The sequence below is a fragment of the Pristiophorus japonicus genome, chromosome 20, assembly GCF_044704955.1.
Source record: "Pristiophorus japonicus isolate sPriJap1 chromosome 20, sPriJap1.hap1, whole genome shotgun sequence".
Taxonomy (NCBI): domain Eukaryota; kingdom Metazoa; phylum Chordata; class Chondrichthyes; family Pristiophoridae; genus Pristiophorus; species Pristiophorus japonicus.
The window spans coordinates 61,557,703-61,572,997 of record NC_091996.1 but is presented as its reverse complement, the minus strand read 5'-3'; positions in this window follow the sequence as shown (position 1 = coordinate 61,572,997).

Below are 15,295 nucleotides of genomic sequence, written 5' to 3'. Positions count from 1 at the left end.
AAAAGGGGAGGTACAACGAGACCTGAGTGTCATGGTACATCAGTCATTGAAGGTTGTCATGCAGGCACAGCAGGCGGTGAAGAAGGCAAATGGTATGTTGGCCTTCATAGCTAGGGGATTTGAGTATAGGAGCAGGGAGGTCTTACTGCTGGTGTACAGAGCCTTGGTGAGGCCTCACCTGGAATATTGTGTTCAGTTTTGGTCTCCTAATCTGAGGAAGGATGTTCTTGCTATTGAAGGAGTGCAGCGAAGGTTTACCAGACTGATTCCAGGGATGGCTGGACTGTCATATGAGGAGAGGCTGGATCAACTGGGCCTTTATTCACTGGAGTTTAGAAGGATGAGAGGGGATCTCATAGAAACGTATAAGATTCTGACGGGACTGGACAGGTTAGATGCGGGAAGAATGTTCCCAATGTTGGGGAAATCCAGAACCAGGAGACAGAGGCTTAGGATAAGGGGTAGGCCATTTAGGACTGAGATGAGGAGAAACTTCTTCACTCAGAGAGTTGTTAACCTGTGGAATTCCCTGCCGCAGAGAGTTGTTGATACCAGTTCATTGGATATATTCAAGAGGGAGTTAGATATGGCCTTTACGGCTAAAGGGATCAAGGGGTATGGAGAGAAAGCAGGAAAGGGGTACTGAGGGAATGATCAGCCATGATCTTATTGAATGGCGGTGCAGGCTCGAAGGGCCGAATGGCCTACTCCTGCACCTATTTTCTATGTTTCAATGCACTGCAGCAACTCGCCAAGGCTTCTTCAGATGCATCTCCCAAATCCACGACCTCTACCAACTGGAAGGACAAGGGCAGCAGGCGCATGGGAGCACCATCACCTGCAAGTTTCGTCAAATTTAAACACCATTCTGACTTGGAAATATATCACCGTTTGTTCATCGTTGCTAGGTCAAAATGCTGAAGCTCCCTCCCTAACAGCACTGTCAGAGTTCCTTCACCACAAGGACTGCAGCGGTTTAAGCAGGCGGCTCACCACCACCTTCTCAAAGGCAATTAGGGATGGGCGATAAATGCTGGCCTTGCCAGTGACGCCCACATCCTGTCAACGAATAAAGAAAAGGTTCCCCACAGCCATGCAATCTCCAAAGGGAGGCAATAAAATGGCTGCCCACATGCAGTCTGGGGTATTACGCAACAGCCCCATAACCGGCGGTAACTTTGACAGGTAGAGAAAGGATATAGGCATCATTTGGAAGGCCAGTATTTATTGCCCATCCCTAGTTGCCCTTGAGAAGTTGGTGTCACGCTGCTTGTCAAAGTACAGAAACGGCTCTCATCAAAGTCACAAATGACATGCTTTGTGACTGTGACTAAATGCAAACTATCCCTCCTTGTCCTTCTTAACTTATCTGCAGCCTTTAGCACGGTTGACTACTCTATCCTTCTCCATCACTTCTCCACTGTCGTCCAGTTGGGTGGGACTGCACTAGTCTGGTTCAATTCTTATCTACAAAAGCAAAATACTGTGGATGCTGGAATCTGAAATAAAAACAGAAAATGCTGGAAATCTCAACAGGTCAGGCAGCATCTGTGGCGAGAAACAGAGTTAACGTTTCGGGTCGATGACCCTTCGTCAGAACTGGCAAAAGTTCAAAATGTCACAGATTCTTAAGGAAGTGCAAGGGGCACTGAAAGGGGGAGGGGAGGAAACAACAAAAGGGAAGGTCTGTGATAGGGTGGAAGGCAGGAGAGATTTGGGAGACTAAAGGGATGATAGGCCAGATTGAGATGGTAATGGCAGAAGTTAAGAAACAAAAGATGAGTCTAGATGGGGTGTGAATGGTAGAATAATTACCAGCTGCCATGGGAAACAGAGAAAAATATAAAAATAAAAAGGAGGGGGTTTTATTAAAAAAAAGGGAGGAAAGGGAACAAAATATGGGCATTCTTATCTATCTAATCATAGCCAGAGAATCACCTGCAACGGTTTCTCATCCCGCCCCCTCTGGTGCCCGCCAAGGATCTATTCTTGGCCCCCTTCTATTTCTCATCTACACGTTGCCCCTTGGCGACATCTGGAAACACAGCACAGTTTCCACATGTACACTGATGACCCCCAGCTCTAGCTCACCACCACTTCCCTCGACCCCTCCATAGTCTCTAAATTGTCAGACTGCTTGTCTGACATCCAGAACTGGATGAGCAGAAATTTTCTGAAATTGAATATTGGGAAGACCGAGGCCATTGTTTTCAGTCCGCGTCACAAATTCTGTTCACTAGACACTGACTCCATCCCTCTTCCAACACTAATCTGAGGCTGAACCAGACTGTTCGCAACCTTGGTGTCATAGTTGACCCTGAAATTAGCTTCCGACCACATATCCGTTGCATAACTAAGACCACCTATTTCCACCTCCGTTACATCGCCCGACTCTGCCCTTGCCTCAGCTCATCTGCTGCTGCTGTTACCTCTAGACTCGACTATTCCAATGCACTCCTGGCTGGCTTCCCACATTCTACCCTACGTAAACGTGAAGTGATCCAAAACTCGGCTGCCCGTGTCCTAACATTCACCAAGTGCCGCTCACCCAATAACCCTTGTGCTCGCTGACCTACATTGGCTTCCAGGTAAGCAATGCCTCGATTTCAAAATTCTCATCCTTATTTTCAAATCCCTCCATGGTCTCGCCCCTCCCTATTTCTGTAATCTACTCCAGCCCCACAATTCTGCCCGCCCGAGCATTCCTGATTCTAATCGCTCAACCATTGTTGGCCGTGCCTTCTGTAGCCTAGGGCCCAAGCTCTGGAACTCCCTGCCTAAACCTCTCCACCCCTCTACCTCCCTTTCCTCCTTCAAGACACTCCTTAAAGCCTACCTCTTTGGCCAAGCTTTAGGTCACCTGCGCTAATTTCGACTTATGCGGCTCGGTGTCAAATGTTTATTACATAATACTCTTGTGAAGTGCCTTGGGATGTTTCACTACGTTTAAGGTGCTATATAAATACAAGTTGTTGTTGTTGTTGTCCGATGAACAGAAATTTCCTCCAACTAAATATTGGGAAGACGTACATTGGCTCCCGATCCGGCAAAATCTCGATCACAATCCTGACTTGTGCCTTGTAGTTGGTGGATAGGCTTTGGGGAGTCAGGGGGGGCAGTCTCTGACCTGCTTTAGTAGCTTCTGCACTTATGTGGCTGCTGGTCCAGTTAAGTTTCTGTCAATGGTGATTCCCCAGGATGTTGATGATGGGAGATTTTGTGATATAGCGCCTTTTAAGATCTCAGGGCGTCTCAAAGAGCTTTACAGCCAGTGGAGTACTTTTGAAGTATTATTGTAATGTAGGAAACACTGTAACCTATTTGTGCAAAGCAAGGTCCCACAAATAGCAATATAATTATGACTAGTTCATTTTGTTTTTAGTGATGATGGTTGAGAGATAACTATTCGCCAGGACACCAGGGAGAACTCTCCTGCTCTTCTTTGAATAGTGACGTGATTTTTTTATGCCCATCTGAAAGGGCAGATGGGGCCTTGGTTTAATGCTTCATCTGAAAGACGACACCTCCGACAGTGGAGCACTCCCTGGGTTTGTTAGTCCAGATTATATGTTGAAGCCCCTGTAGTGGCCCTTGAACCCACACCTTTAACCAAGATTGCTGCCACTGAGCCAAGGGTGACAAAGATCAATCTCATTTGCTTTGTGTTGGATATTCAATCTGTACCAATATGTCCCCCACCCACACACATGGTGTACTCCCTCCTCTCTGCACGGTTTCCGTTTCTACCAATTATCAAATCAGCATGGGACTCCCTCTCCCAGGTCGGATTACTCTACCAGTCATAAATAAACCCTAAGACACCTGTTTACGTACAGCATTCTGCATAAAACATGCAGTCAAGAGGACATAGTGTCAGATAGCTAATCAGTGCCCAGAATCTGATCAGCATGTCAATCTCTGGCAGTGGAAAACTTGCCGTATTATTCTTAGCACTGACCACATGTCAGGTTCCTGAAGGGTGCTCAGGACTTGTGGATTCTAAATCAGTCAACAAACAACAAACGGCCTACATAGCAACATTCATAGAGCACACATCCTTGGGCACTTCACAACAGATATCAGGGCCCTGAGCAGGAAGTGGGAGAGAAGCTACAGGAAGTGACTAAACACATGGTCAAAGAGGCATGCTGGGACAGAGCTGGCAGGGTGGAGGGTGCTTTGAGAGAGAGAGGTGGCAGGGGATAAGGCGGAGATGGCATAGGTCTAGGGTGAGAGCTGGCAGGGTGGTGGGGGGGGGTTAGGGGAAGAGGTGGCAGGGTGGTGGGGGGGATTAGGGGAAGAAATGGCAGGGTGAAGGAGGTTGCAGGGGTCTAGGATGAGAGGTGGCAGGGTTAAGACGATGGGGAGGAGGAGCTATGGGATTAGGTGAGAGGTGGCAGAATGGAGGTGCTGGGGGAGATGACAGGGTGGTAGTGATTAGGTGAGCTGGAAGGACTGAGGGGATTTGTAAACTCCTGGATCTGAAGGATGGTTAAGCTATGCTTTGTTATCATTTGTATAAACTTGTCACTAAAATGCCAAAACTAGTCCACGAATTACCTGGCAGCAAGTTTGGGCCAACTCAGTGACTTCCTGTAAAGTGGTGAGTACGATCTCAGTCACATATCTTGTACATCATCATCATAGGCAGTCCCTCGAAATCGAGGAAGACTTGCTTCCACTCTAAAAGTGAGTTCTCAAGTGACTGTACAGTCCAATATGGGAATTATAGTCCCTGTCACAGGTGGAACAGACAATCATTGAAGGCAAGAGTGAGTGGGGAGTCTGGTTTGTCACACGCTCCTTCCGCTGCCTGCACTTGTTTTCTGCATGCTCTTGGCGACGAGACTCGAGGTGCTCAGCGCCCTCCCGGATGCTCTTCCTCCACTTAGGGCGGTCTTGGGCCAGGGATTCCCAGGTGTCGGTGGGGATGTTGCACTTTATCAAGGAGGCTTTGAGGGTGCCCTTGAAACGCTTCCTCTGCCCACCTGGGGCTCGCTTACCATGTAGGAGTTCCAAATAGAACGCTTGCTTAGGGAGTCTCGTGTCGGGCATGCAGACAATGTGGTCCACCCAACAGAGCTGGTCGAGTGTGGTCAGTGCTTCGACATGTTGTACACCCCACCAAGGGGCAGGTATTCCTGGATGTGTATCGAGGGTTTGAGCTGTGCTTCAGCTGCCTGAATCCTCCATCGTACCAGCACGAAAGCAAACCCACAGCTGGAGTTTATCTGATCTCTTTATGTCCGAAAACATAGAACCGTGTCATTCTGGCACATGCACCAGTCAAGATTGTTGCTAGAGTTTAGACAAGGCAAGAGGTAACTTTACTTGTAACTGTTTGTTTTCATCATCACTCGCAACAGTCAGTCTGCAACCTGCAGCTCCTAAAAATTTGTCTCGCCGAATTTGTTATCACTGAAAGTCTAATCTCTTTCCCCTCCACAGATCATACCTAGACAGGTCTGTGCAGAAATGGAAATAACTGCAGTCTGCGGAGAGCTGGATCTGCCATCCTTTTCTAGTCTCTGTTATTTTTCCTTATCTATTTATTTGTTGCTCTCTATGAGATGTTAAACCTTTTTGCCTGTTCAGGTGGACATAAAAGATCCCATGGCACCACTCACAAAAAGTATTTCATTAGATGTGAAATGTTTTGGGATGTCCTGAGGTTGTGAAAAGGCACTATAGATTGAGTCTTTCAGGCAGTTGACACTCTCTCGTGGAGCGCCGCAGTTGGGGCTCTGGTTGTTGAGCCTTGGCATGCATCTTTGTCCTTTGTCACCTTTGGTGATTCCGGCTCGTCCGGGCTGACCGCAGGGACTGTGCATGCTGCTGACGGTTCTTGTTGCTCGTTCACTGGCGGTGGTGTGGGCAGCATCTCATAATTTTCCTCAGGTTCCTCAGTGTCTATGCTGAACCTTTTTTTTACTTGGTCCAGATGCTTGCGGCATATCTGCCCATTGTTGAGTCTGACCACTATGACCCTATTCCCCTCTTTACCAATTACAGTACCCTCGAGCCACTTGGGCCCCACAGCGTGATGAAGAACAAATACAGGGTCATCGATTTCTATCCATCTCCCCTTTGAGTTACGGTTGTGGCACTCATTTTGGGACTGGCGCTTGCCCTCAACAATGTCTGACAAGACTGGATGAATGAGGGACAGCCGAGTTTTTAGTGTACGTTTCATGAGTAGTTCCGCTGGCGGGACCCCCGTGAGCGAGTGCGGTCGGGACCTGTAGGCCAGCAGGAGGCGCTATAGACGGTATTGAAGAGAGGGTCCTTGAATCCGGAGCATGCCTTGCTTTACGATTTGGACCGCACATTCTGCCTGGCCATTGGAAGCCGGCTTGAACGGCGCTGTCCTGATATGTTTGATGCCATTACCCGACATGATCTCCCGGAATTCATAGCTAGCGAAACACGGGCTGTTGTTGCTAACTAGGATGTCCGGCAAGCCATGGATCGCAAAGACCGCACGCAGACTCTCCACAGTGGTGGATGTTGTGAACGAATTCAATATGATGCACTCGAACCATTTTGAGTACACATCAACAACAATGAGGAACATTTTTCCCATGAACGGGCCCACGTAGTCGATGTGAATACGTGACCATGACTTGGTGGGCCAGGGCCACGGGCTGAGTGGGGCCTCCCTGGGGGCATTGCCCAGCTGGGCACACGTCGTGCACCAGCGAACACAGTGTTCCAGGTCTGCATCAATTCCCGGCCACCATACATGTGACCGGGCAATGGCCTTCATAAGCATGATGCTTCGGTGCTCGCTGTGGAGTTCCCTGATGAATGCTTTCTTACCCCTCTGGGGCATGTCTACCCGATTGCCCCATAGTAGGCAGTCGGCATGGATGGAGAGCTCATCCATCCATCTGTGAAACGGTCTGACCTCTTCAGGGCATGCTCCGTGTGCGGGCGCCCAATCCCCAGTCAGGACACATTTCTTAATCAGAGATAGGAGGGGATCTCAGTCTGTCCAGGTTTTGATCCGGTGGGCTGTAATGGGGAAGCCTGCGCTGTCAAAGGCATCGACAGCCATGACCATCTCCGCGCTTTGCTCCACTGCCCCCTCAGTGGTGGCCAGTGGAAGCCTGCTGAGCGCGTCAGCGCAATTTTCGGTGCCTGGCCGGTGCCGTATGGTGTAGTCATATGGAGCCAGCGTGAGAGTCCATCGCTGTATGCGAGCTGATGCATTGGCATTGACAGCTTTGCTGTCGGACAACAGGGATGTTAATGGCTTGTGGTCCATTTCTAACTCGAACCTTCTGCCAAAGAGGTATTGGTGCATCTTTTTCATCCCACAGACACATGCGAGTGCTTCCTTTTCAACCATCCCATACCCCCTTTCTGCTTGGGAGAGCGACCTGGAGGCATAAGCCACAGGTTGGAGTTGGCCCTCATCATTACTCTGCTGCAACACGCACCCAACCCCATAGGATGATGCATGGCATGTCAAAACCAATTTCTTAAGGGGTCGCACAGGGTCAATAACTTATTAGAACAAAGCAGGTTCCGCGCCCGATTGAAAGCCCGTTCCTGACAGTCCCCTCAAAACCAATCGCAACCCTTACACAGGAGCACATGTAGCAGCTCCAGCAATGTACTTAAGTTCAGTAGAAAGTTCCCAAAATAGTTCAATAGTCCCAGAAATCAACGCAACTCCGATGTGTTGCCGGGCCTGGGCACGCAACGGATCGCCTCCGTTTTGGGTTCGGTAGGCCGGATCCCGTCTGCGGCAACCCTCCTGCCCAAAAACTCGACCTCTGGGGCCAAAAACACACACTTGAACTTCTTTAGTCGCAGGCCTACCCGGTCCAGTCGCGTAGCACCTCCTCCAGGTTGTGGAGGTGTTCCTCGTTGTCTCGGCCCATGATAAGGATGTCGTCCTGAAATACGATTGTTCTGGGGATGGATTTGAGCAGGCTTTCCATGTTCCTTTGAAAGATAGCGGCTGCTGAACGAATGCCAAACGGACACCTGTTGTAGACAGACAGCCCCTTGTGCGTGGTGATGGTGGTCAGTAGCTTGGATTCTTCGGCCAATTCCTGGGTCATGTAGGCCAAAGTGAGGTCCAACTTGGTGAACAGCTTGGCGCCTGCCAGCATGGCAAAAAATGCCTCTGCTTTCGGAAGCGGGTATTGGTCTTGTAGTGACACTCGGTTGATGGTGGCCTTGTAGTCGCCACAGATCCTGACCGAGCCATCCGTTTTTAGAACAGGGATGATGGGGCTTGCCCAGTCGCTGAATTCAATGGGCAAAATTATGCCCTCTCTTAGCAACCTGTCCAACTCAATCTCAATTTTCTCCCCATCACATATGGCACAGCTCTGGCTTTGTGGTGCACTGGTGTTGTGTCCAGGGTGATGCATATCCTTAATTGGTGCCTTTGAAAGTCCCGACGCCAAGTTGAAATAATGACTCGAACTTTTGTAGGACCTGTCAGCATGAACTTTGCTCCACAGATGAGATGGCGTGCACATCCCCCCATTTTCAGTTCATCTCAGCTAGCCAGCTCCTCCCCAAAAGCGCGGGACCATTTCCCGGGATAATCCAGAGTGGCAGCCGGTTCTGAGATCCATTATGTGTGACCACCAACATTGCACTGCCTAGCACTGGGATGATCTCTTTGGCGTACATCCGTAGTTGCGTGTCAATGCGTTCTAGTTTGGATCTGCTAGCTCTGAGTGGCCACAGTTTCTCGAATTGTTGGACACTCATAAGTGACTGGCTGGCTCCTGTGTCCAGCTCCATGCGTACCGGGATGCCGTGTAACAGTACTCTCATCATCATAGGTGGCGATTTTGTGTATGAGCTGTGGATGTTTGCCACCTGAACCCGCTGAACTTCAGTGTCCTTTGCTGTGTCCCAGGCATATCCCTGTCTTGCAGACCCCTCATGTGGTTCATCCACTTCATAAACCAGCCTCGCTGCGGGCTTCCTTTACATCCTGGCTAAATGTCCACTCAAGTTATAATTTCTGCAGATGAATTTTTGAAACCGGCAGGTCTTCGCAGCATGTTTGCCCCCGCACCTCCAGCATGAGCTGAGATTGTTGTGAACAAAAGAGCTGTTACCAGGCATTCCTCTCTGATTGTCTTTTTGATTACTCTTGAGCACTCTGTTTGTGGGTGTCAATGGTCCCATCCCAGGACAAATTGTCCCTTATGATGGTGTAAATGTCCGTTCAACCTGCCATTGTCTCTGTTGAGGACCCACCCTATAGTCTGTTACTGCCTGGTTGGTGTCGAATTGCCCTTGCCTGCCTGCGGGGTTCTGAGTCGCGTTTACCATGTTAACTCCCTGCTCCATCGCCACGTTGGGAGCAGAGTTGCGCGCCTATATGATCTTGGTTTCCTCCTCCCACGCCATGAAGGTTTGAGCCATCAACACCGCTGCTTCCAAGGTCAAGTCCTTGGGAAAATTTTAAACGACAGCAAAGAATGACTAAGAAAACAATAAAGAAAGGAAAGATAGATTACGAAAGTAAACTTGCGCAAAACATAAAAACAGATAGTAAAAGCTTTTACAGATATATAAAATGGAAAAGAGTGACTAAAGTAAATGTTGGTCCCTTAGAAGATGAGAAGGGGGATTTAATAATGGGAAATGTGGAAATGGCTGAGACCTTAAATAATTATTTTGCTTCGGTCTTCACAGTGGAAGACACAAAAACCATGCCAAAAATTGCTGGTCACAGGAATGTGGGAAGGGAGGACCTTGAGACAATCACTATCACTAGGGGGGTAGTGCTGGACAGGCTAATGGGACTCAAGGTAGACAAGTCCCCTGGTCCTGATGAAATGCATCCCAGGGTATTAAAAGAGATGGCGGAAGTTATAGCAGATGCATTCGTTATAATCTACCAAAATTCTCTGGACTCTGGGGAGGTACCAGCGGATTGGAAAGCAGCTAATGTAACGCCTCTGTTTAAAAAAGGGGGCAGACAAAAGGCAGGTAACTATAGGCCGGTTAGTTTAACATCTGTAGTGGGGAAAATGCTTGAAACTATCATTAAGGAAGAAATAGCAGGACATCTAGATAGGAATAGTGCAATCAAGCAGACGCAACATGGATTCATGAAGGGGAAATCATGTTTAACTAACTTACTGGAATTCTTTGAGGATATAACGAGCATGGTGGATAGAAGTGTACCGATGGATGTGGTGTATTTAGATTTTCAAAAGGCATTCGATAAGGTGCCACACAAAAGGTTACTGCAGAAGATAAGGGTACGCGGAGTCAGAGGAAATGTATTAGCATAGATAGAGAATTGGCTGGCGAACAGAAAGCAGAGAGTCGGGATAAATGGGTCTTTTTCGGGTTGGAAATCGGTGGTTCGTGGTGTGCCACAGGGATCGGTGCTGGGACCACAACTGTTTACAATATACATAGATGACCTGGAAGAGGGGACAGAGTGTAGTGTAACAAAATTTGCAGATGACACAAAGATTAGTGGGAAAGCGGGTTGTGTAGAGGACACAGAGAGGCTGCAAAGAGATTTAGATAGGTTAAGCGAATGGGTTAAGGTTTGGCAGATAGAATACAACGTCGGAAAATGTGAGGTCATCCACCTTGGAGAAAAAAAAACAGTAAAAGGGAATATTATTTGAATGGGGAGAAATTACAACATGCTGCGGTGCAGAGGGACCTGGGGGTCCTTGTGCATGAATCCCAAAAAGTTAGTTTGCAGGTGCAGCAGGTAATCAGGAAGGCGAATGGAATGTTGGCCTTCATTGCGAGAGGGATAGAGTACAGAAGCAGGGAGGTCCTGCTGCAACTGTACAGGGTATTGGTGAGGCCGCACCTGGAGTACTGCATGCAGTTTTGGTCACCTTACTTAAGGAAGGATATACTAGCTTTGGAGGGGGTACAGAGACGATTCACTAGGCTGATTCCGGAGATGAGGAGGTTACCTTATGATGATAGATTGAGTAGACTGGGTCTTTACTCGTTGGAGTTCAGAAGGATGAGGGGTGATTTTATAGAAACATTTAAAATAATGAAAGGGATAGACAAGATAGAGGCAGAGAGGTTGTTTCCACTGGTCGGGGCGACTAGAACTAGGGGGCACAGCCTCAAAATACGGGGGAGCCAATTTAAAACCGAGTTGAGAAGGAATTTCTTCTCCCAGAGGGTTGTGAATCTGTGGAATTCTCTGCCCAAGGAAGCAGTTGAGGCTAGCTCATTGAATGTATTCAAGTCACGGACAGATAGATTTTTAACCAATAAGGGAATTAAGGGTTACGGGGAGCAGGCGGGTAAGTGGAGCTGAGTCCACGTCCAGATCAGCCATGATCTTGTTGAATGGCGGAGCAGGCTCGAGGGGCTAGATGGCCTACTCCTGTTCCTAATTCTTATGTTCTTATGTTCTTATGTCTCAATTAGCTTCCTAAAAATCTCGGCATGACCAATGCCCTCAATGAAGAAATCCCGTAACATCTCCCCCCTGCAGACGTCGGTGAACTTACAGAGGCTGGCCAAGTGGCGAAGGTCCGCAACGAAGTCCAGTATGCTCTGCCCTTCCCGACATCGGTGCATATAGAATCGGTGTCGGACTATGTGTATACTACTCGCCGGTTTGAGGTGCTCACCGATCAGTCTGCTGAGCTCCTCGGGTGTGAGCAGGTCTTTCATCAGCGTGTACGTCTTAGGTCCACAGCTGCTCAGTAGATGCGCCTTTGCTTGTCAGCTGCTGCCGCTTCCAGCCAGTCCTTCGTGACAAAGCTCTGCTGGAGCCTCTCAACGAAATCGTCCCAGTCCTCACCAATGCAGTACCGTTCCTCCGTGCTACCGGTGGCCATTCTCTTGAGTCGTTGATTCCCGTTTCTCGTCGCTAAATGTTGTGTCCTTACACACTACAGCAAATCAACACGAGGCACATACTGGAGACAAGGTCACTCTGTGACCTGTACCTTTATTCACAGGACCAAGAAGTGATGACCCTGCGTGTGACCTCCCTTTATATACCTGGATGACCAGGTGAGGAGTGTCTCCCACAAGTTCACTCCCTATAGTCAAGGTGTGCATTTCTCAGGTGTATACAGTGTACAGTGTTGTTACATAAAGGTTACAGTTATGTGAAGGTTACAAACATGACAGTACTGACCCCATTCATTCATTCATAGGCAGTCTCTCGGAATCGAGGATGACTTGTTTCCACTCTTAAAACGAGTCCTTAGGTGGCAGAACAGTCCAATATGAGAGCCATAGTCCCTGTCACAGGTGGGACAGATAGTCGTTGAAGGAAAGAGTGGGTAGGGCAGGTTTTCCGCACGCTCCTTCCGCTGTCTGCGCTTGATTTCTGCATGCTCTCGGCGATGAGACTCGAGGTGCTCAGCGCCCTCCCGGATGCATTTCCTTCACTTAGGGCGGTCTTTGACCAGGGAGTCCCAAGTGTTGGTGGGGATGTTGCACTTTATCAAGGAAGCTTTGAGGGTGTCCTTGTAACGTTTCCTCTGCCCACCTTTGGCTCATTTGCCATGAAGGAGTTCCGAGTAGAGCCCTTGCTTTGGGAGTCTTGTGACTGGCATGCGAACTATGTGGCCTGCCCAGCGGAGTTGATCAAGTGTGGTGAGTGCTTCAATGCTGGGGATGTTGGCCTGGTTGAGGACGTTAATGTTGGTGCGTCTGTCCTCCCAGAAGATTTGCAGGATCTTGCAGAGACATCGTTGGTGGTATTTCTCCAGGACGGGGGCCCAGGTTCAATTCCCAGTCTGTACTGAGTTAGCCTAGCTGAGCGGCAGAGGTGCGAAGACCAACTGGCTTACAGCTGTGGCTTTGGCCCGAGCTTTGCGCTGTTTTCACCATCGAAGGACCCCTGCTGAAAGTGAGCATGTGTAGGTGCTTTATAAGAACAGGATCTGGGCTCAGCGGTCATGCCTTAAGATAGAGTAACGTGGGGGCACTCAGTGACTAGGCTCATCTATGAAGAAGTGATGGAGGGAACCATGTTCCAGCACAGCTTTCTTTCTTACCAGTTTTTGCCCTGCCCTCCTCGCTTGAAGGTGTTGACTCCTGGTTAGGCGCGCAACACCAGTCCACCGACAGTACCTCATCCAATTGGTCATCGTTTCATGTGTGAAACTAGTCAGTGTGAGTTGACAGGCTATTCAACTGTAGGGGCATCACAGCCATTTCCAATCCTCTCTTCTCCAATGTCCACACACACACACCTCCAGCAGGAGTCACTGCACAATGATCAGAAACTGTAACAGTCTTGGATTTTGTCACCTTGCTTAACCCAGGAGCGTTAAAGCCAGTTACACCCCTCCTACCATCACTTCCACTAAGAGCAGCTCAGCGACAAAAGCACCAGCAGCATTAACTGGGATTAGCAGGCACTGTGGTAGTAAGTACCACACTTGGCAGAGTGCTACATCTCTTTCCTGAAGATCTCCACCATCAACATCCTGGTGTCACCATTGACCAGAAACTTAACTGGACCAGCCACATAAATACTGTGGTAACAAGAGCAGGTCGGAGACTGGGTATTCTGTGGTGAGAGACTCACTTCCTGACTCCCCAAAGCCTTTCCACCATCTACAAGGCACAAGCCAGGAGTATGATGGAATACTCTGGATGAGTGCAGCTCTGACAATACTCAAGAAGCTCAACACCATCCAGGACAATGCAACTTGCTTGATTGGTATACCATCCACCACCTTCAACATTCACTCCTTCCACCACCGGCATACCGTGGCTGCAGTGTGCACCATCTACAAGATGCATTGCAGCAACTCACCAAGGCTTCTTCGACAGCACCTTCAAAACCAGCGACCTCTACTACCTGGAAGGACAAGAGCAGCTGGCACATGAGAGCATCACCTGCAAGTTCCCCTCCAAATTACACACCATCTTGACTTGGAAATATATCGCAGTTCCTTCATCGTCGCTGGATCAAAATCCTGGAACTCCCTCCCTAACAGCACTGTGGGAGCACCTTCACCACACGGACTGCAGTAGTTCAAGAAGGTAGCTCAGCACCACCTTCTCGAGGGCGATTAGGGATGGGCAATAAATGCTGACCTTGTCAGCGACAGCCCACATCCCGTGAATTAATAAAGAAAATGTTCAATTACCAGCTCTCAGTACTACTCTGTCTTGTCTGTCTAGCTTATTTGCTCAGGTCCTGTATGTGGCTTGAACCTATAACTATCTGCCTGAGAGGCAAGCCTACTATCACTCAGCCAAGCCAACACTGAGCTAAGCACAGGTACAATTAGACTCATGCCAGTATGATTACCATGCATACCATTGGGATTTTTACGGGGCACTTTTGCATCACATAACAAGCATCCGTGCAAGTGTGTTTCTGCATAAATGAAAGCCTAGCTCTGTGCTGGGCCTCAACAGGCTGAGAGTTGTAAGAAGCACTGTTCAGGATGCAAACTCTGTAATACTGAGATTAAAACAGAAAGCACTGGAAATGCAGAAGCAGCAGGGCTGAGAAACACCTGAGCGCTGCTGGGCTGGGACTGGTCGTAACCGAGCTGTTAACCTAGGTTTGAAAGGCTGCTGTTCTTCTGTATGTTTCCAGCATTCCCATTAATTACTTCTGGTGCCTCTCTACTCAGTGTCAGCTTGGCTCAAGCAGCGGTACTCTTGCCTCTGAGTCAAAAGGTTGAGGACCTGAGTACATCACCGAGGCTGACACCGCTGTAGCTCGATATCACAAAGTACTGCAAAGTATTTACAGCACATGAACACGCCTTTTGGCTCAACAGGTCCCTGCTGGTATTTATGTTCCACACGAGGATGCTCTCTCCCTTCTTAATCTCATCCTCTATTCCTTTCTCCCTCGTGTGTTTATCTAGCTTCCCCTGAAATGAATCTATACTAGTCGCCTCAACTACTCCATGTGGTGTAGCGAGTTCCACATTCTCACCACTCTCTGGGTAAAGAAATTTCTCCTGAATTCCCTGACACGATAGTGTAAAATGGGCAATATTTGATCGACTGTCCATTATATGCTTCTCCCGATCTCCCTTCCCATTGACTTCCCTAAAAAGAGAAAAGGGTATGATGGGCGATTGATCCGCTATCGCCCGTTTAACACCATCACCCAAAAAAGAAAGAACTTGCATTTCTATAGCGACTTTCACAACCTCAGGACATTCCAGAGCATTTTACAGCCAATGAAGTACTTTAGAAATGCAGTCACTGTTATTAATCGCTCCACGCCCATTGAAGTATTTTGATGTAAGCGCAGTCTTTCCCATTACGTATTAGATAAACCCAGTGACAGCCATGAACCTATTAGCTATTATGGGCTGAGAAT